At 58.1% G+C, this 20,793-nt stretch overlaps 1 protein-coding gene across 9 annotated transcripts in view; it reads right to left on the bottom strand.

The window, feature by feature from the left end:
• The window catches only part of LOC138352350 (adenylyl cyclase-associated protein 1-like), a 299,780-nt gene that overhangs the window by 93,783 nt on the left and 185,204 nt on the right, over positions 1 to 20,793 (bottom strand). The window contains exon 1 of one of the 9 annotated variants that reach the window (XM_069304750.1): positions 14,746 to 14,764. The exons of the other annotated variants lie outside the window; for them this stretch is intronic. The gene's annotated coding sequence lies outside the window, so the exon portion shown is untranslated. Of the gene's footprint in view, positions 1 to 14,745; positions 14,765 to 20,793 lie in introns of those variants that run through there. 9 annotated transcript variants of the gene reach the window in all.

The raw sequence follows: 20,793 nt of genomic DNA, 5'->3' as shown, positions 1-20,793 counted from the left end.
TGCTGTCCCTGCCCCTCGCTGCTGCTGCTGTCCCTGCCCCTCGCTGCTGCTGCTGTCCCTGCCCCTCGCTGCTGCTGCTGTCCCTGCCCCTCGCTGCTGCTGCTGCTGCTGTCCCTGCCCCTCGCTGCTGCTGCTGCTGTCCCTGCCCCTCGCTGCTGCTGCTGTCCCTGCCCCTCGCTGCTGCTGCTGCTGCTGCTGCTGCTGTCCCTGCCCCTCGCTGGTGCTGCTGCTGTCCCTGCCCCTCGCTGCTGCTGCTGCTGTCCCTGCCCCTCGCTGCTGCTGCTGTCCCTGCCCCTCGCTGCTGCTGTCCCTGCCCCTCGCTGGTGCTGCTGCTGTCCCTGCCCCTCGCTGCTGCTGCTGTCCCTGCCCCTCGCTGGTGCTGCTGTCCCTGCCCCTCGCTGCTGCTGTCCCTGCCCCTCGCTGCTGCTGCTGCTGTCCCTGCCCCTCGCTGGTGCTGCTGTCCCTGCCCCTCGCTGGTGCTGCTGTCCCTGCCCCTCGCTGGTGCTGCTGCTGTCCCTGCCCCTCGCTGCTGCTGCTGCTGTCCCTGCCCCTCGCTGCTGCTGCTGCTGTCCCTGCCCCTCGCTGCTGCTGCTGCTGTCCCTGCCCCTGGCTGGTGCTGCTGCTGTCCCTGCCCCTCGCTGCTGCTGCTGCTGTCCCTGCCCCTCGCTGCTGCTGCTGCTGTCCCTGCCCCTCGCTGCTGCTGCTGCTGCTGGTGGTGGTGGTGGTCTTGTTGGTGGTGGTGTTGAGTGGGACTATACCTGACCACTGTGACCTGACCTGACCCCCGCTGTAGGTTGTACATACCCAACAACCTGGAGGATCAGGTTCCCATGGAAGCTCGTTCTTAAGTGTGTCACCAAGTACAAAAACTCCTGACACAACAAACAGGTAAATCACACGAAAAAAACCTGATTTGTAAGATTCCTGTGCAGACCCGGGGTCCTGTGCAGACCCAGGGTCCTGTGAAGACCCAGGGTCCTGTGCAGACCCGGGGTCCTGTGCAGACCCGGGGTCCTGTGCAGACCCGGGGTCCTGTGCAGACCCGGGGTCCTGTGCAGACCCAGGGTCCTGTACAGACCCGGGGTCCTGTACAGACCCAGGGTCCTGTGAAGACCCGGGGTCCTGTACAGACCCGGGGTCCTGTGCAGACCCGGGGTCCTGTGAAGACCCGGGGTCCTGTACAGACCCGGGGTCCTGTACAGACCCAGGGTCCTGTGAAGACCCGGGGTCCTGTACAGACCCGGGGTCCTGTGCAGACCCGGGGTCCTGTGAAGACCCGGGGTCCTGTACAGACCCGGGGTCCTGTACAGACCCAGGGTCCTGTGAAGACCCGGGGGTCCTGTGCAGACCCGGGGTCCTGTGCAGACCCAGGGTCCTGTGAAGACCCAGGGTCCTGTGAAGACCCGGGGTCCTGTACAGACCCGGGGTCCTGTACAGACCCAGGGTCCTGTGAAGACCCGGGGGTCCTGTGCAGACCCGGGGTCCTGTGCAGACCCAGGGTCCTGTGAAGACCCAGGGTCCTGTGAAGACCCGGGGTCCTGTACAGACCCGGGGTCCTGTACAGACCCAGGGTCCTGTGCAGACCCAGGGTCCTGTGAAGACCCAGGGTCCTGTGCAGACCCGGGGTCCTGTGCAGACCCAGGGTCCTGTGAAGACCCGGGGGTCCTGTGCAGACCCGGGGTCCTGTGCAGACCCAGGGTCCTGTGAAGACCCAGGGTCCTGTGAAGACCCGGGGTCCTGTGCAGACCCGGGGTCCTGTACAGACCCGGGGGTCCTGTGCAGACCCAGGGTCCTGTGCAGACCCAGGGTCCTGTGCAGACCCGGGGGTCCTGTACAGACCCGGGGTCCTGTACAGACCCGGGGTCCTGTGCAGACCCGGGGGTCCTGTGCAGACCCGGGGTCCTGTACAGACCCAGGGGTCCTGTGCAGACCCAGGGTCCTGTGAAGACCCAGGGTCCTGTGCAGACCCAGGGTCCTGTGCAGACCCAGGGTCCTGTGCAGACCCGGGGTCCTGTGCAGACCCGGGGTCCTGTGCAGACCCGGGGTCCTGTGCAGACCCGGGGTCCTGTGCAGACCCAGGGTCCTGTGAAGACCCAGGGTCCTGTGCAGACCCAGGGTCCTGTGCAGACCCAGGGTCCTGTGCAGACCCGGGGTCCTGTGCAGACCCGGGGTCCTGTGCAGACCCGGGGTCCTGTGGAGACCCAGGGTCCTGTGCAGACCCGGGGTCCTGTGCAGACCCAGGGTCCTGTGAAGACCCAGGGTCCTGTGGAGACCCAGGGTCCTGTGCAGACCCGGGGTCCTGTGGAGACCCAGGGTCCTGTGCAGACCCGGGGTCCTGTACAGACCCGGGGGTCCTGTACAGACCCGGGGTCCTGTGCAGACCCGGGGGTCCTGTACAGACCCGGGGTCCTGTGCAGACCCGGGGGTCCTGTACAGACCCGGGGGTCCTGTACAGACCCGGGGTCCTGTACAGACCCGGGGTCCTGTGGAGTATATAATCCCGTATACACCACCATCGGGGCTGAGGCTCCGCGGCTGGTCACCAGAACTGCCCAAATGTTACCACAAAGCCTCCTGGTATTACGTAAATAATGAAGAAATATAGTATGCTTCCTTACTAGTGTGGTGTTGGTGCTCAACTCACAACATGGGACAAATGTACTTGTACTCTGAAATAATCTTATTTCATACCGAAATTCTAAGTCGACACTTGGCGCCATCCCTGGAAACACAAACCGTAACTGTCACTATTTTCTGCTTGTTACAACTTGCAAGAAAGTTGTTACATCTTGGCTTAACGTGTTTATGACGTATTAGAACGTTGTGACAACTTGCTATATTGGTTGTTATAACTGGTTAGGAGGTGTTAAAACTTGTTCGAACGTTGTAGCAACGTCGTAGTTTCGCAGTGTTTGACGAGATGGGATGAGTCGCTCCACAACATTAGCGCTCGGATCGTCGACTTCCTATGGCGTAACCTGCCACATGTTTACATTTCATTTCGTTATGAAATGAGATCACGTCAGAGTTTGTTCGTGTTCTGCCTTCAGCACCAACATTATAGCGAGAATACCATATTTCTTCCTTACTTACGTAATTCTGAGGCTTTGGGTAACATTTGGTAGCTTTGGGTAATTCTACGGACTCGCTCCGTCGTCTCTCCTGGCCGCACCTAACTGTGGGGTAGTCGGGTAATTGCCCGGGTTACCTCGCTCAACAACCTTGCTTCAGCCACAGGTACAGCCAGCACTGACAGTAAGACCGGGGGGGGGGGGGGGGTAAGGGCAGCGGACCATTCACCAGTTTTAACGTATTGTGTATTAAAAATAGATTTGTTCTCATTTCTATATTAATATTAAAATATATTAAATTTTTAAGTATAATTACTCGTATGGTAGGTAAGGTTAAAATGCTTCACCCACGTACAACAAATAAAAATTATCGCCAACAGAACCTAAACACCTAACTTAACCAATACCTAAGTCTACACATTATGTTAATATATAACAATATTAATTTATATTTGAGAAGATTACCATTTTTGACTAAAAAGCATGTTAAATCATTCCTGAATGCGTGTTTGGGGTCGAGCGCTGGATGGAATGGACTCGGTCTGAGGACGGGTTGTGTCATCTGTGAAAATTTCATCACCCTTGCACAAGGGCCCAATGTTAGGTGCCGGTTTTGTTCTAAATTTTGCATAAGATAAAAATTATTTAGAATTGCTCTCTATTTCACTTACGGCATTATTCCCACATCTTTTACATGCTATTGTCCTTCTATGAGCAGATCTTCTGTGTAATCATCATATTATTTTCCCATGCCCAATCGACTTAAATGATATAGGCTGGTAGTTTTTTAATGTCTTCTACAGTACTAATATTCATGTTGATTTTTGCATTGTCTGCAAAGGATGACACAAAGATGCAACAAGTATTTTTGTCTGATATGAGAATGAGAGCCGCCATATTGGCGTATTGACAGTGTGATGAACTGAGCCTTTCACTGTGTTTGGTCTTGTTGACGACTCATAAGATGAATATGGGGTCCACACCCCCCCCACCCCCCACCCACTCACAGGATGGGGGACATGGGGTCCACCACCACCCATAGGATGGGAGACATGGGGTCCACCACCACTCACAGGATGGGGGACATGGGGTCCACCACCACCACTCACAGGATGGGGGACATGGGGTCCACCACCACTCACAGGATGGGGGACATGGGGTCCACCACCACTCACAGGATGGGGGACATGGGGTCCACCACCACTCACAGGATGGGGGACATGGGGTCCACCACCACCACTCACAGGATGGGGGACACGGGGTCCACCACCACCACTCGCAGGATGGGGGACATGGGGTCCACCATCACCACTCACAGGATGGGGGACATGGGGTCCACCACTACCACTCACAGGATGGAGACATGGGGTCCACCACCACCACTCACAGGATGGGGGACATGGGGTCCACCACCACCACTCACAGGATGGGGGACATGGGGTCCACCACCACTCACAGGATGGGGGACATGGGGTCCACCACCACTCACAGGATGGGGGACATGGGGTCCACCACCACTCACAGGATGGGGGACATGGGGTCCACCACCACCACTCACAGGATGGGGGACATGGGGTCCACCACCACCACTCACAGGATGGGGGACATGGGGTCCACCATCACCACTCACAGGATGGGGGACATGGGGTCCACCACCACCCACAGGATGGGAGACATGGGGTCCACCACCACTCACAGGATGGGGGACATGGGGTCCACCACCACCACTCACAGGATGGGGGACATGGGGTCCACCACCACTCACAGGATGGGGGACATGGGGTCCACCACCACTCACAGGATGGGGGACATGGGGTCCACCACCACTCACAGGATGGGGGACATGGGGTCCACCACCACCACTCACAGGATGGGGGACACGGGGTCCACCACCACCACTCGCAGGATGGGGGACATGGGGTCCACCATCACCACTCACAGGATGGGGGACATGGGGTCCACCACTACCACTCACAGGATGGAGACATGGGGTCCACCACCACCACTCACAGGATGGGGGACATGGGGTCCACCACCACCACTCACAGGATGGGGGACATGGGGTCCACCACCACTCACAGGATGGGGGACATGGGGTCCACCACCACTCACAGGATGGGGGACATGGGGTCCACCACCACTCACAGGATGGGGGACATGGGGTCCACCACCACTCACAGGATGGGGGACATGGGGTCCACCACCACCACTCACAGGATGGGGGACATGGGGTCCACCACCACCACTCACAGGATGGGGGACATGGGGTCCACCACCACCACTCACAGGATGGGGGACATGGGGTCCACCACCACTCACAGGATGGGGGACATGGGGTCCACCACCACTCACAGGATGGGGGACATGGGGTCCACCACCACTCACAGGATGGGGGACATGGGGTCCACCACCACTCACAGGATGGGGGACATGGGGTCCACCACCACTCACAGGATGGGGGACATGGGGTCCACCACCACCACTCACAGGATGGGGGACATGGGGTCCACCACCACCACTCACAGGATGGGGGACATGGGGTCCACCACCACCACTCACAGGATGGGGGACATGGGGTCCACCACCACTCACAGGATGGGAGACATGGGGTCCACCACCACTCACAGGATAGTAATGGGGCGCAGAACATTAGCTGAACATAACAGCCGTCCAATAAGGCCAGACGAGCGGCAGTTGTACAGGTTGGGGATAGTTCCCCTTGACGGACAGTTGGACGCGTCCTCTGCGAGCGGGTGGCTGTGAGTGCGTGTGGGTGGCTGTGAGTGCGTGTGGGTGGCTGTGAGTACGAGTGGGTGGCTGTGAGTGCGAGTGGGTGGCTGTACTCACCTAGTTGTGCTTGCGGGGGTTGAGCTCTGGCTCTTTGGTCCCGCCTCTCAACCGTCAATCAACAGGTGTACAGGTTCCTGAGCCTATTGGGTGAGTGGGAGTGGGTGGCTGCGAGTGCGAGTGGGTGGCTGCGAGTGCGAGTGGGTGGCTGCGAGTGCGAGTGGGTGGCTGCGAGTGCGAGTGGGTGGCTGCGAGTGGGTGGCTGCGAGTGGGTGGCTGCGAGTGGGTGGCTGCGAGTGGGTGGCTGCGAGTGGGTGGCTGCGAGTGGGTGGCTGCGAGTGGGTGGCTGCGAGTGGGTGGCTGCGAGTGGGTGGCTGCGAGTGGGTGGCTGCGAGTGGGTGGCTGCGAGTGGGTGGCTGCGAGTGCGAGTGGGTGGCTGCGAGTGCGAGTGGGTGGCTGCGAGTGCGAGTGGGTGGCTGCGAGTGCGAGTGGGTGGCTGCGAGTGCGAGTGGGTGGCTGCGAGTGCGAGTGGGTGGCTGCGAGTGCGAGTGGGTGGCTGCGAGTGCGAGTGGGTGGCTGTGAGTGCGAGTGGGTGGCTGTGAGTGCGAGTGGGTGGCTGTGAGTGCGAGTGGGTGGCTGTGAGTGCGAGTGGGTGGCTGTGAGTGCGAGTGGGTGGCTGTGAGTGCGAGTGGGTGGCTGTGAGTGCGAGTGGGTGGCTGTGAGTGCGAGTGGGTGGCTGCGAGTGCGAGTGGGTGGCTGCGAGTGCGAGTGGGTGGCTGCGAGTGCGAGGCTGTGAGTGCGAGTGGGTGGCTGTGAGTGCGAGTGGGTGGCTGTGAGTGCGAGTGGGTGGCTGCGAGTGCGAGGCTGTGAGTGCGAGTGGGTGGCTGTGAGTGCGAGTGGGTGGCTGCGAGTGCGAGGCTGTGAGTGCGAGTGGGTGGCTGTGAGTGCGAGTGGGTGGCTGTGAGTGCGAGTGGGTGGGACAAGCAACCCACGTACAGATCTCAACACCGTTATCTTATCTTGAGGTTATCTTGAGATGATTTCTGGGCTTAGCATCCCCGCGGCCCGGTCCTCGACCAGGCCTGTCAGTATATGTGACGGATAACTTGGTATCCGACTTGCGAGTCCGCAATTTAACCGAAATTCATTAGATAAAAAGGATCCCCTTTATTTAAGATATTAAAGTCTAATATGTGTTTTTGCATTTAGGGTAAAATAAATGCAAAATATATATTGCATTTATTTTTTGGCTTGATAAGACAGGATAACCACTGCTAATGCAGAGGTTATCCTATCTTACGGAGACCTCATTTTACGATGCCAAAATTAACTTGACTCAAACTCGTACTTATTATATTATGCAATAATCTTCAATCGCAAAAAAATCATTAATATTACCCAAATATACAATGATGTAAGTTTAAAAACAACAAGCTTCAGTGCAAGTTATTTTCCTCCAACCAAATTGAATATTAAAATTAATGCATCGGCGGAGATGCAATTTAGAGAGAGCGCGGCGCGGCTGCCAGCGGCTGGCCTGGCCACCCCGCCACAAGGGCGGTGTTGACGGGCCGGGGTCTGCGGGCTACGGCAACCATGGCTTCCCACCCTGGCTCTGTAAACACTCCCATGGGTGCTATAACCCCCTTGCCTGGTTAAGTTCCAGCTGTGTCTGGGTACAAGTGACAGGATGAACAACCCAGCGGGTTTTCTTCCTATTGGGGAGTGTTGTACATGCTGCTATGGCGGTATGTCCACTCACAAGATGAGTGGCGCTGCCCAATAAACTTGCCCCTCGGGGCAAAATTTAATTTTTTTTAACTTAACATGGCACAGCAACTATGTTACTTTATAATCCCCCTTTATTATAATCCTCCCACACACAAAGTTTATCCTTTGTGTGTGGGAGGGGGTCCCACACACAAAGGATAAACTCTTCAGCACGGGTGGTACGCGAACAAGGGGACACAGGTGGAAACTTAGTACCCAAATGAGCCACAGGGACGTTAGAAAGAACTTTTTCAGTGTCAGAGTAGTTAACAGGTGGAATGCATTAGGCAGTGATGTGGTGGAGGCTGACTCCATACACAGTTTCAAGTGTAGATATGATAAGAGCCCAGTAGGCTCAGGAACCTGTACACCTGTTGATTGACGGTTGAGAGGCGGGACCAAAGAGCCAGAGCTCAACCCCTGCAAGCACAACTAAGTGAGTACACACCCACACACACAAACTAGGCGGTGGTACAGGCCAGATACAGGAGGCCAGATACAGGAGGCCAGACACAGGAGGCCAGACACAGGAGGCCAGACACAGGAGGCCAGATACAGGAGGCCAGACACAGGAGGCCAGATACAGGAGGCCAGACACAGGAGGCCAGACACAGGAGGCCAGATACAGGAGGCCAGACACAGGAGGCCAGACACAGGAGGCCAGATACAGGAGGCCAGACACAGGAGGCCAGATACAGGAGGCCAGACACAGGAGGCCAGATACAGGAGGCCAGACACAGGAGGCCAGATACAGGAGGCCAGACACAGGAGGCCAGATACAGGAGGCCAGACACAGGAGGCCAGACACAGGAGGCCAGATACAGGAGGCCAGACACAGGAGGCCAGATACAGGAGGCCAGACACAGGAGGCCAGACACAGGAGGCCAGATACAGGAGGCCAGACACAGGAGGCCAGACACAGGAGGCCAGATACAGGAGGCCAGACACAGGAGGCCAGATACAGGAGGCCAGACACAGCATACCGAATGGGAGATGAAATATCCACGCAGATTCGGAATGGAAAGAACAGTTGAGCAGCGAAGTTGCAGAATCTGAGGTGAGCGTTGGTGAAAGGTAGTTTTTTGTGGATGAGTATTTGTTATTCTTGCCTTTGAATCCCCTTTTGATGAGGACTCAAATTAAATTATAGGCCTAATTTAGTGCCTGCGTGTACCATATTAGGCCTAGGAAAAGTTACTAGTACACAATGTAGACGTATTGGGGTGCAACAGTCCATGTTTGTTACTTTATATCAACAGTTCTTATAGTTACTACCACTCCTGGACCACAGGCTGGTGCGCGCACCAAATGGTCCCGGGTTCGATTCCCGAGCAGGATGAGATGTGTGTGTGTGTGTGTGTGTGTGTGTGTGTGTGTGTGTGGGGGGGGGGGCATGTTTTATCAGGCCCATAACTGATGCCTGTCTTCCGGTAGCAGTAAAGAGGCAGGTGGGAGGCAGGACTGTTGTGGGTGGCACCTGGCAGGTGGGAGGCAGGACTGTTGTGGGTGGCACCTGGCAGGTGAGAGCCAGGACTGTTGTGGGTGGCACCTGGCAGGTGGGAGGCAGGACTGTTGTGGGTGGCACCTGGCAGGTGAGAGCCAGGACTGTTGTGGGTGGCACCTGGCAGGTGGGAGGCAGGACTGTTGTGGGTGGCACCTGGCAGGTGGGAGGCAGGACTGTTGTGGGTGGCACCTGGCAGGTGGGAGCCAGGACTGTTGTGGGTGGCACCTGGCAGGTGGGAGGCAGGACTGTTGTGGGTGGCACCTGGCACAGGGCAGGCGCTGGAGGGGTGACCTCAATAAGCCTAACGGAGTTTGCGAGGCGGCGCACACTTGACAAGGATAAGGGTGAGTTAGTAGTAAGGTGAGGCCTTCACGCTAGGTCACACTAGTCAGGGTAACTGTGGGCCAGGTTACGGGCCCGTCACACTGATGACACACTAGCAAGGGTGCGTGGGGTTGGCTTGGTGGGAGCAGAGGAAGAGGAGGAGGAGGAGGAGGAGGAGGACGAGGAGGAGGAGGAGCAGGAGGAGGAGGGCGGCGGCGGCGACGACGCCGCTGCTGCTGCTGCTGCTGCAGGTGGTGGTGGGTCGTGGGTGGGTGGTGGGTCGTGGGTGGGTGGTGGGTCGTGGGTGGGTGGTGGTTGGTCGTGGGTGGTCGTGGGTGGGTGGTGGTGGGTCGTGGGTGGGTGGTGGTGGTGGGTGGTGGTGGGTCGTGGGTGGGTGGTGGTGGGTCGTGGGTGGGTGGTGGTGGGTCGTGGGTGGTCGTGGGTCGTGGGTGGGTGGTGGTGGGTCGTGGGTGGGTGGTGGTGGGTGGTGGTGGGTCGTGGGTGGGTGGTGGTGGGTGGTGGTGAGTCGTGGGTGGGTGGTGGTGGGTCGTGGGTGGGTGGTGGTGGGAGCACTCTACAACACTGGTGGTGGTGGGAGCACTCTACAACACTGGTGGTGGTGGGAGCACTCTACAACACTGGTGGTGGTGGGAGCACTCTACAACACTGGTGGTGGTGGGAGCACTCTACAACACTGATGGTGGTGGGAGCACTCTACAACACTGGTGGTGGTGGGAGCACTCTACAACACTGGTGGTGGTGCGAGCACTCTACAACACTGGTGGTGGTGCGAGCACTCTACAACACTGGTGGTGGTGGTGGTGGGAGCACTCTACAACACTGGTGGTGGTGGGAGCACTCTACAACACTGGTGGTGGTGGGAGCACTCTACAACACTGGTGGTGGTGGTGGGAGCACTCTACAACACTGGTGGTGGGAGCACTCTACAACACTGGTGGTGGGAGCACTCTACAACACTGGTGGTGGTGGTGGGAGCACTCTACAACACTGGTGGTGGTGGTGGGAGCACTCTACAACACTGGTGGTGGTGGTGGTGGGAGCACTCTACAACACTGGTGGTGGTGGTGGGAGATCTCTACAACACTGGTGGTGGTGGTGGTGGGAGCACTCTACAACACTGGTGGTGGGAGCACTCTACAACACTGGTGGTGGTGGTGGTGGTGGGAGCACTCTACAACACTGGTGGTGGTGGGAGCACGCTACAACACTGGTGGTGGTGGTGGTTGGAGCACTCTACAACACTGGTGGTGGTGGGAGCACGCTACAACACTGGTGGTGGTGGTGGTGGTCGGAGCACTCTACAACACTGGTGGTGGTGGTGGTGGGAGCACTCTACAACACTGGTGGTGGTGGGAGCACGCTACAACACTGGTGGTGGTGGTGGTTGGAGCACTCTACAACACTGGTGGTGGTGGGAGCACGCTACAACACTGGTGGTGGTGGTGGTTGTTGGAGCACTCTACAACACTGGTGGTGGTGGTGGTGGGAGCACTCTACAACACTGGTGGTGGTGGTAGCACTCTACAACACTGGTGGTGGTGGGAGCACTCTACAACACTGGTGGTGGTGGGAGCACACTACAACACTGGTGGTGGTGGGAGCACTCTACAACACTGGTGGTGGTGGGAGCACTCTACAACACTGGTGGTGGTGGGAGCACTTTACAACACTGGTGGTGGTGGGAGCACTCTACAACACTGGTGGTGGTGGGAGCACTCTACAACACTGGTGGTGGTGGGAGCACTACAACACTGGTGGTGGTGGGAGCACTCTACAACACTGGTGGTGGTGGGAGCACTCTACAACACTGGTGGTGGTGGGAGCACTCTACAACACTGGTGGTGGTGGGAGCACTCTACAACACTGGTGGTGGTGGGAGCACTCTACAACACTGGTGGTGGTGGGAGCACTCTACAACACTGGTGGTGGTGGGAGCACTCTACAACACTGGTGGTGGTGGTGGTGGGAGCACGCTACAACACTGGTGGTGGTGGTGGTGGGAGCACTCTACAACACTGGTGGTGGTGGTGGTGGTGGGAGCACTCTACAACACTGGTGATGGTGGTGGTGGGAGCACTCTACAACACTAGTGGTGGTGGTGGGAGCACTCTACAACACTGGTGGTGGTGGTGGTGGGAGCACTCTACAACACTGGTGGTGGTGGTGGTGGGAGCACTCTACAACACTGGTGGTGGTGGTGGTGGGAGCACTCTACAACACTGGTGGTGGTGGGAGCACTCTACAACACTGGTGGTGGGTGGTGGTGGGAGCACTCTACAACACTGGTGGTGGTGGTGGGAGCACTCTACAACACTGGTGGTGGTGGGAGCACTCTACAACACTGGGAGCACTCTACAACACTGGGAGCACTATACAACACTGGGAGCACTATACAACACTGGGAGCACTCTACAACACTGGTGGTGGTGGGAGCACTATACAACACTGGGAGCACTCTACAACACTGGGAGCACTCTACAACACTGGGAGCACTCTACAACACTGGTGGTGGTGGGAGCACTCTACAACACTGGTGGTGGTGGGAGCACTCTACAACACTGGTGGTGGTGGGAGCACTTTACAACACTGGTGGTGGTGGGAGCACTCTACAACACTGGTGGTGGTGGGAGCACTCTACAACACTGGTGGTGGTGGGAGCACTCTACAACACTGGTGGTGGTGGGAGCACTCTACAACACTGGTGGTGGTGGGAGCACTCTACAACACTGGTGGTGGTGGGAGCACTCTACAACACTGGTGGTGGTGGTGGTGGGAGCACTCTACAACACTGGTGGTGGTGGTGGTGGTGGGAGCACTCTACAACACTGGTGGTGGTGGTGGGAGCACTCTACAACACTGGTGGTGGTGGTGGGAGCACTCTACAACACTGGGAGCACTCTACAACACTGGGAGCACTCTACAACACTGGGAGCACTCTACAACACTGGGAGCACTCTACAACACTGGGAGCACTCTACAACACTGGTGGTGGTGGGAGCACTATACAACACTGGGAGCACTATACAACACTGGGAGCACTATACAACACTGGGAGCACTATACAACACTGGGAGCACTCTACAACACTGGGAGCACTCTACAACACTGGGAGCACTATACAACACTGGGAGCACTATACAACACTGGGAGCACTCTACAACACTGGGAGCACTCTACAACACTGGGAGCACTATACAACACTGGGAGCACTATACAACACTGGGAGCACTATACAACACTGGGAGCACTATACAACACTGGGAGCACTCTACAACACTGGTGGTGGTTGGAGCACTATACAACACTGGGAGCACTATACAACACTGGGAGCACTATACAACACTGGGAGCACTATACAACACTGGGAGCACTCTACAACACTGGGAGCACTATACAACACTGGTGGTGGTGGGAGCACTCTACAACACTGGGAGCACTATACAACACTGGGAGCACTATACAACACTGGTGGTGGTGGGAGCACTATACAACACTGGGAGCACTATACAACACTGGTGGTGGTGGGAGCACTATACAACACTGGGAGCACTATACAACACTGGGAGCACTATACAACACTGGGAGCACTATACAACACTGGTGGTGGTGGGAGCACTCTACAACACTGGGAGTGGTGGTGGGAGCACTCTACAACACTGGGAGTGGTGGTGGGAGCACTCTACAACACTGGTGGTGGTGGGAGCACTATACAACACTGGGAGCACTATACAACACTGGTGGTGGTGGGAGCACTATACAACACTGGGAGCACTATACAACACTGGGAGCACTCTACAACACTGGTGGTGGTGGGAGCACTATACAACACTGGGAGCACTCTACAACACTGGTGGTGGTGGGAGCACTCTACAACACTGGTGGTGGTGGGAGCACTCTACAACACTGGGAGCACTCTACAACACTGGTGGTGGTGGGAGCACTATACAACACTGGGAGCACTATACAACACTGGTGGTGGTGGGAGCACAATACAACACTGGGAGCACTCTACAACACTGGTGGTGGTGGGAGCACTATACAACACTGGGAGCACTCTACAACACTGGTGGTGGTGGGAGCACTCTACAACACTGGTGGTGGTGGTGGGAGCACTCTACAGCACTGGTGGTGGTGGTGGGAGCACTCTACAACACTGGTGGTGGTGGTGGGAGCACTCTACAACACTGGGAGCACTCTACAACACTGGGAGCACTCTACAACACTGGTGGTGGTGGGAGCACTATACAACACTGGGAGCACTATACAACACTGGGAGCACTCTACAACACTGGGAGCACTCTACAACACTGGTGGTGGTGGGAGCACTATACAACACTGGGAGCACTATACAACACTGGGAGCACTCTACAACACTGGGAGCACTATACAACACTGGGAGCACTCTACAACACTGGTGGTGGTGGGAGCACTATACAACACTGGGAGCACTATACAACACTGGGAGCACTATACAACACTGGTGGTGGTGGGAGCACTCTACAACACTGGGAGCACTATACAACACTGGGAGCACTATACAACACTGGTGGTGGTGGGAGCACTATACAACACTGGGAGCACTATACAACACTGGGAGCACTATACAACACTGGTGGTGGTGGGAGCACTATACAACACTGGGAGCACTATACAACACTGGTGGTGGTGGGAGCACTCTACAACACTGGGAGCACTCTACAACACTGGTGGTGGTGGGAGCACTATACAACACTGGGAGCACTATACAACACTGGGAGCACTATACAACACTGGGAGCACTCTACAACACTGGGAGCACTATACAACACTGGGAGCACTATACAACACTGGTGGTGGTGGGAGCACTATACAACACTGGGAGCACTATACAACACTGGTGGTGGTGGGAGCACTCTACAACACTGGGAGCACTCTACAACACTGGTGGTGGTGGGAGCACTATACAACACTGGGAGCACTATACAACACTGGTGGTGGTGGGAGCACAATACAACACTGGGAGCACTATACAACACTGGTGGTGGTGGGAGCACTCTACAACACTGGTGGTGGTGGTGGGAGCACTCTACAACACTGGGAGCACTCTACAACACTGGGAGCACTCTACAACACTGGGAGCACTCTACAACACTGGGAGCACTCTACAACACTGGGAGCACTCTACAACACTGGGAGCACTCTACAACACTGGGAGCACTCTACAACACTGGGAGCACTCTACAACACTGGGAGCACTCTACAACACTGGGAGCACTATACAACACTCACCTCAACAGTTAAGACACACTACACACCACTCCAGTCATCACTATAACCACAGAGGCGCGGGGGGATGGGGGGGGGGCGGCCCACCTACAGTCACAACCCTCACTGACTGACACTTCAAAACCCCAGTCAACACGCGCCTTAAAGAGTGGAGGTGCGGGCGGCTCTCTCACACTCTCCACCACCGCGACACTTGTGAGGGCCGGCCGCCCTCTCTCGCTCTCTCTCCCCAGCTGGGTGTGGGCGGTCTGGGTGGTGGGGGGGAGGGGGTGGGGGCGGTCTTTTGGGGGGGGGGGGAGGGGTGTTGGTGTGGGCGGCCTGGGTGGGGGGGAGGGGTGTGGGCGGTGTGGGTAGGTGTTGGGGGTCGGTGTGTGTGTGTGTGTGTGTGTGTGATTGGGGGAGGCCCCCGCCATACAATACCCGCCAGGATGAGAAACAAGTTTCAACACTTTCACACAATTACAATCTTCACCATTCCTTCAACTATTCTCCAGCTGATATTTGTATTCCACGTGCAGTTATCCCTCTTATTTGTCTTCTCAATGCAACCCACTTAGCTGGAAGTAGAAGGGACATTCCTCTCTCGTGAGACCACGGCCTTAATAAGCATCATTATGTTTGAATTATCAGGGGGGGAAAGCGCCAGGCCATTACCACTTTATAACGCTTGGAAGGGATCAGGATAAGGATTTGGGATGGGACGAAGGGAAAGGAATGGTGCCCAACCACTTGGACGGTCCGGGGATTGAACGCCGACCCGCATGAAGCGAGACCGTCGCTCTACCGTCCAGTCACAGTGGCTGGGGTTTACTAAAGAGAAGTACACCGTACAATGATCAAGGGCACATGAACGACTCAACAAATAAACCAGACCACTATACACTATTAAGAAGCAGAGCATGAAGACGTTGTTGACAAGATGAGGCGGCATCAAGACGAGGCGGCATCAAGACGAGGCGGCATCAAGACGAGGCGGCATCAAGACGGGGCGACATCAAGACGGGGCGGCATCAAGACGAGGCGAGACGCTGAACGTTTCCGCCGCTCAGGGAGAGAACACTATCCTTCACACTGCCGGTAAGCTGATCCTCGCCATGGCTACCCCCACACCCCCAGCATCCCCCGGTGAACGCATGGTAAACCCCGGTCAACACGCGGGAATTCTGGCGCGAAACTTCTCACTTGCAAAAAGGCGGGAACATGACGCCAAGCTTTGTGTAAGGTTGCCACGAGGCTGACAACGTTGACTCTGCTAGTGTGGCTGCTAGTACTGACCCCACACTATACTCTGCTAGTGTGGCTGCTAGTACTGACCCCACACTATACTCTGCTAGTGTGGCTGCTAGTACTGACCCCTGTGACGATAATCTCTTTCAAGAGAGATTGAGCCTGCTCGTCCCTAACTAAAGTTACGTCCAGTCTACAAGTATAAGATGCTACATTCAAGATACGTCCACCAGTAGCAGAAAACGTTTTGACCAGGAGGCAAAACGTACCCAAGATCCCCCCACTCCACACACCCTCCACGCCAGCTCGTCATCAACCAGCCAACTACCCATCCCAGCCTGCCTGCTCCTGATTGGTGACTCGCCGACTGCACACCTGCACCCTGCACTTCAGCGCCATCTACCTGAGTCGATGTCTAAGCTTGGACCAGCCATCAACTTCAGAATATTCTTTGTGCTCTAAGAGTTGACATCTCTCTCTGGCATACTAAGTTCTCTGGCTTCTGTATACTAAGGGAGGTCTCAGCCATAGCCAATATTCTCAGCACCATTTTACCATTTACTATTTTGTCTCACATTGTTTTTGCATTTATCTTTGTTATTTAATTGCACTATTCATTTCCCCGAGATTTGTCTTTATTTTTATTTATGTTTAAAGTAAATATATTAAAGTTTCATTGTTCATACTTTGTGTTTTACGTGTTCCTCCCTCTCACTTACCACAGACAACAGGCAAGCAGTCTATATTTTTTTTTTGTAAGTGTGACCAGGCTTTGACACCTGCCATTGGAGGACTGCCGAACATCTACACTCCAACACTTTCCCCTCACACCCCACACTATACTCTTATATACAGTTCCACAGAAAAGGTCAGCTCCCTTGCTCTCTGTATTAGCGACCTGAGCAGCTTCAAGCAAGAGGGGAATTATTCTACCAATAAACAAAGGTGTAACGCTTAGCTGCGAATGAGTATAGGAGGGAGGGAGAGGGAAGGGGAAAGGGAGTGGGTGGAGACGGTCAGAAAGGGAAAGGAAGAGGGGGAAAGGGAATATGAGAAAAAGAGGGATAGAAGCCAGTGTACAATCAGCCTCACAATGAACGTCACGCCACAAAACATGGCGGGAGAAAAGCCAAACGTGCGTGAATACACTCTGGCTTCCTGTCCCCGGACAGATTGAATTATTAAAGACCTTTGGTGGTAGTAAGGTAAACATGTGGGCAGCGTCACCCGCTCACAGCGTCACCCGCTCACAGCGCCACCCGCTCACAGCGTCACCCGCTCACAGCGCCACCCGCTCACAGCGCCACCCGCTCACAGCTTGCTCAAGTAGGTCAGTTTCCACGGGTCTCGAACCGGGGGACACCCTGGCCACCGGGGGGACACCCTGGCCACCGGGGGACATCCTGGCCACCGGGGGACACCCTGGCCACCGGGGGACACCCTGGCCACCGGGGGACACCCTGGCCACCGGGGGACACCCTGGCCACCGGGGGACACCCTGGCCACCGGGGGACATCCTGGCCACCGGGGGACACCCTGGTCACTGGGGGACACCCTGGCCACCGGAGGACACCCTGGCCACCGGGGGACATCCTGGCCACCGGGGGACACCCTGGCCACCAGGGGACACCCTGGCCACCGGGGGACACCCTGGCCACCGGGGGACACCCGGGAACTCCCCAGATGGTGAGGGGAAACATGAACACGTTCAGGGGCGGCGGGGAGTGGCGGGGCACTCAGAACCAGGTACAAGGCCGCCTGGTCCACTCTCTACTTTCACTCTCGCCTCCAGGGGGTCACTCTCGCCTCTAGGGGGGTCACTCTCGCCTCTAGGGGGGTCACTCTCGCCTCTAGAGGGGGGTCACTCTCGCCTCTAGAGGGGGGTCACTCTCGCCTCTAGAGGGGGGTCACTCTCGCCTCTAGAGGGGGGTCACTCTCGCCTCTAGAGGGGGGTCACTCTCGCCTCTAGAGGGGGGTCACTCTCGCCTCTAGAGGGGGGTCACTCGCCTCTAGAAGGGGGTCACTCTCGCCTCTAGAAGGGGGTCACTTTCGCCTCTAGAGGGGGGTCACTCGCCTCTAGGGGGGGTCACTCTCGCCTCTAGGGGGGGTCACACTCGCCTCTAGGGGGGAAACACTCGCCTCTAGGGGGGGGGGGTCACTCTCGCCTCTAGGGGGGTCACTTGCCTCTAGGGGGGGGGGGTCACTCGCCTCTAGGGGGGGGGGTCACTCTCGCCTCTAGGGGGGGGGGTCACTCTCGCCTCTAGGTGGGGGGTCACTCTCGCCTCTAGGGGGGGGTCACTCTCGCCTATAGGGGGGGTCACTCTCGCCTCTAGGGGGGGTCACTTTCGCCTTTAGGGGGGGGGGTCACTCTCGCCTCTAGGAGGGGGGTCACTCGCCTCTAGGGGGGGGGTCACTCTCGTCTCTAGGGGGGGGGTCACTCTCGCCTCTAGGGGGGTCACTCGCCTCTAGGGGGGGTCACTCTCGCCTCTAGGGGGGGGTCACTCTCGCCTCTAGGGGGGGGTCACTCTCGCCTCTAGGGGGGGGGGTCACTCTCGCCTCTAGGGGGGGTCACTCTCGCCTCTAGGGGGGGGTCACTCTCGCCTCTAGGGGGGGGTCACTCTCGCCTCTAGGGGGGGGGTCACTCTCGCCTCTAGGGGGGGGTCACTCTCGCCTAAGGGGGGGGTCACTCTCGCCTAAGGGGGGGGGGTCACTCGCCTCTAGGGGGGGTCACTCTCGCCTCTAGGGGGGGTCACTCTCGCCTCTAGGGGGGGTCACTCTCGCCTCTAGGGGGGTCACTCGCCTCTAGGGGGGGTCACTCGCCTCTAGGGGGGGTCACTCTCGCCTCTAGGGGGGTCACTCTCGCCTCTAGGGGGGGGGGGTCACTCTCGCCTCTAGGGGGGGGGTCACTCTCGCCTCTAGGGGGGGGGGGTCACTCTCGCCTCTAGGGGGGGTCACTCTCGCCTCTAGGGGGGGTCACTCTCGCCTCTAGGGGGGGTCACTCTCGCCTCTAGGGGGGGGGTCACTCTCGCCTCTAGGGGGGGGTCACTCTCGCTTCTAGGGGGGGGTCACTCTCGCTTCTAGGGGGGGTCACTCTCGCCTCTAGGGGGGGGTCACTCTCGCCTCTAGGGGGGGGTCACTCTCGCCTCTAGGGGGGGGGGTCACTCTCGCCTCTAGGGGGGGGGGTCACTCTCGCCTCTAGGGGGGGGGGTCACTCTCGCCTCTAGGGGGGGTCACTCTCGCCTCTAGGGGGGGGTCACTCTCGCCTCTAGGGGGGGTCACTCTCGCCTCTAGGGGGGGGGGTCACTCTCGCCTCTAGGGGGGGGTCACTCTCGCCTCTAGGGGGGGGTCACTCTCGCCTCTAGGGGGGGGTCACTCTCGCCTCTAGGGGGGGGGGTCACTCTCGCCTCTAGGGGGGGGGTCACTCTCGCCTCTAGGGGGGGGGTCTCTCGCCTCTAGGGGGGGGGTCTCGCCTCTAGGGGGGGGGGGTCTCGCCTCTAGGGGGGGGGGTCACTCTCGCCTCTAGGGGGGGGGGGTCTCGCCTCTAGGGGGGGGTCACTCGCCTCTAGGGGGGTCACTCTCGCCTCTAGGGGGGTCACTCTCGCCTCTAGGGGGGTCACTCTCGCCTCTAGGGGGGTCACTCTCGCCTCTAGGGGGTCACTCTCGCCTCTAGGGGGGTCACTCTCGCCTCTAGGGGGGTCACTCTCGCCTCTAGGGGGGTCACTCTCGCCTCTAGGGGGGTCACTCTCGCCCCAAATAAGACGCCCCGCTCCCACAGCTGGTGGCCCAAGATGAGACGCCCCACTCCCACAGCTGGTGGCCCATGATGAGACGCCCCACTCCCACAGCTGGTGGTCCAAGATGAGACGCCCCACTCCCACAGCTGGTGGCCCAAGATGAGACGCCCCAGTCCCACAGCTGGTGGCCCAAGATGAGACGCCCCACTCCCACAGCTGGTGACCCAAGATGAGACGCCCCACTCCCACAGCTGGTGGCCCAAGATGAGACGCCCCACTCCCACAGCTGGTGGCCCAAGATGAGACGCCCCACTCCCACAGCTGGTGGCCCATGATGAGACGCCCCACTCCCACAGCTGGTGGCCCAAGATGAGACGCCCCACTCCCACAGCTGGTGGCCCAAGATGAGACGCCCCACTCCCACAGCTGGTGGCCCAAGATGAGACGCCCCACTCCCACAGCTGGTGGCCCAAGATGAGACGCCCCACTCCCACAGCTGGTGGCCCAAGATGAGACGCCCCACTCCCACAGCTGGTGGCCCAAGATGAGACGCCCCACTCCCACAGCTGGTGACCCAAGATGAGACGCCCCACTCCCACAACTGGTGGCCCAAGATGAGACGCCCCACTCCCACAGCTGGTGGCCCAAGATGAGACGCCCCACTCCCACAGCTGGTGGCCCAAGATGAGACGCCCCACTCCCACAGCTGGTGACCCAAGATGAGACGCCCCACTCCCACAGCTGGTGGCCCAAGATGAGACGCCCCACTCCCACAACTGGTGGCCCAAGATGAGACGCCCCACTCCCACAGCTGGTGGCCCAAGATGAGACGCCCCACTCCCACAGCTGGTGGCCCAAGATGAGACGCCCCACTCCCACAGCTGGTGGCCCAAGATGAGACGCCCCACTCCCACAGCTGGTGGCCCAAGATGAGACGCCCCACTCCCACAGCTGGTGGCCCAAGATGAGACGCCCCACTCCCACAGCTGGTGGCCCAAGATGAGACGCCCCACTCCCACAGCTGGTGGCCCAAGATGAGACGCCCCAGTCCCACAGCTGGTGGCCCAAGATGAGACGCCCCACTCCCACA

This window comes from Procambarus clarkii, chromosome 53, assembly GCF_040958095.1.
Source record: "Procambarus clarkii isolate CNS0578487 chromosome 53, FALCON_Pclarkii_2.0, whole genome shotgun sequence".
NCBI lineage: Eukaryota > Metazoa > Arthropoda > Malacostraca > Decapoda > Cambaridae > Procambarus > Procambarus clarkii.
The sequence above is the reverse complement of the archived record's forward strand: the minus strand, read 5'-3'. Positions and strand labels throughout refer to the sequence as shown.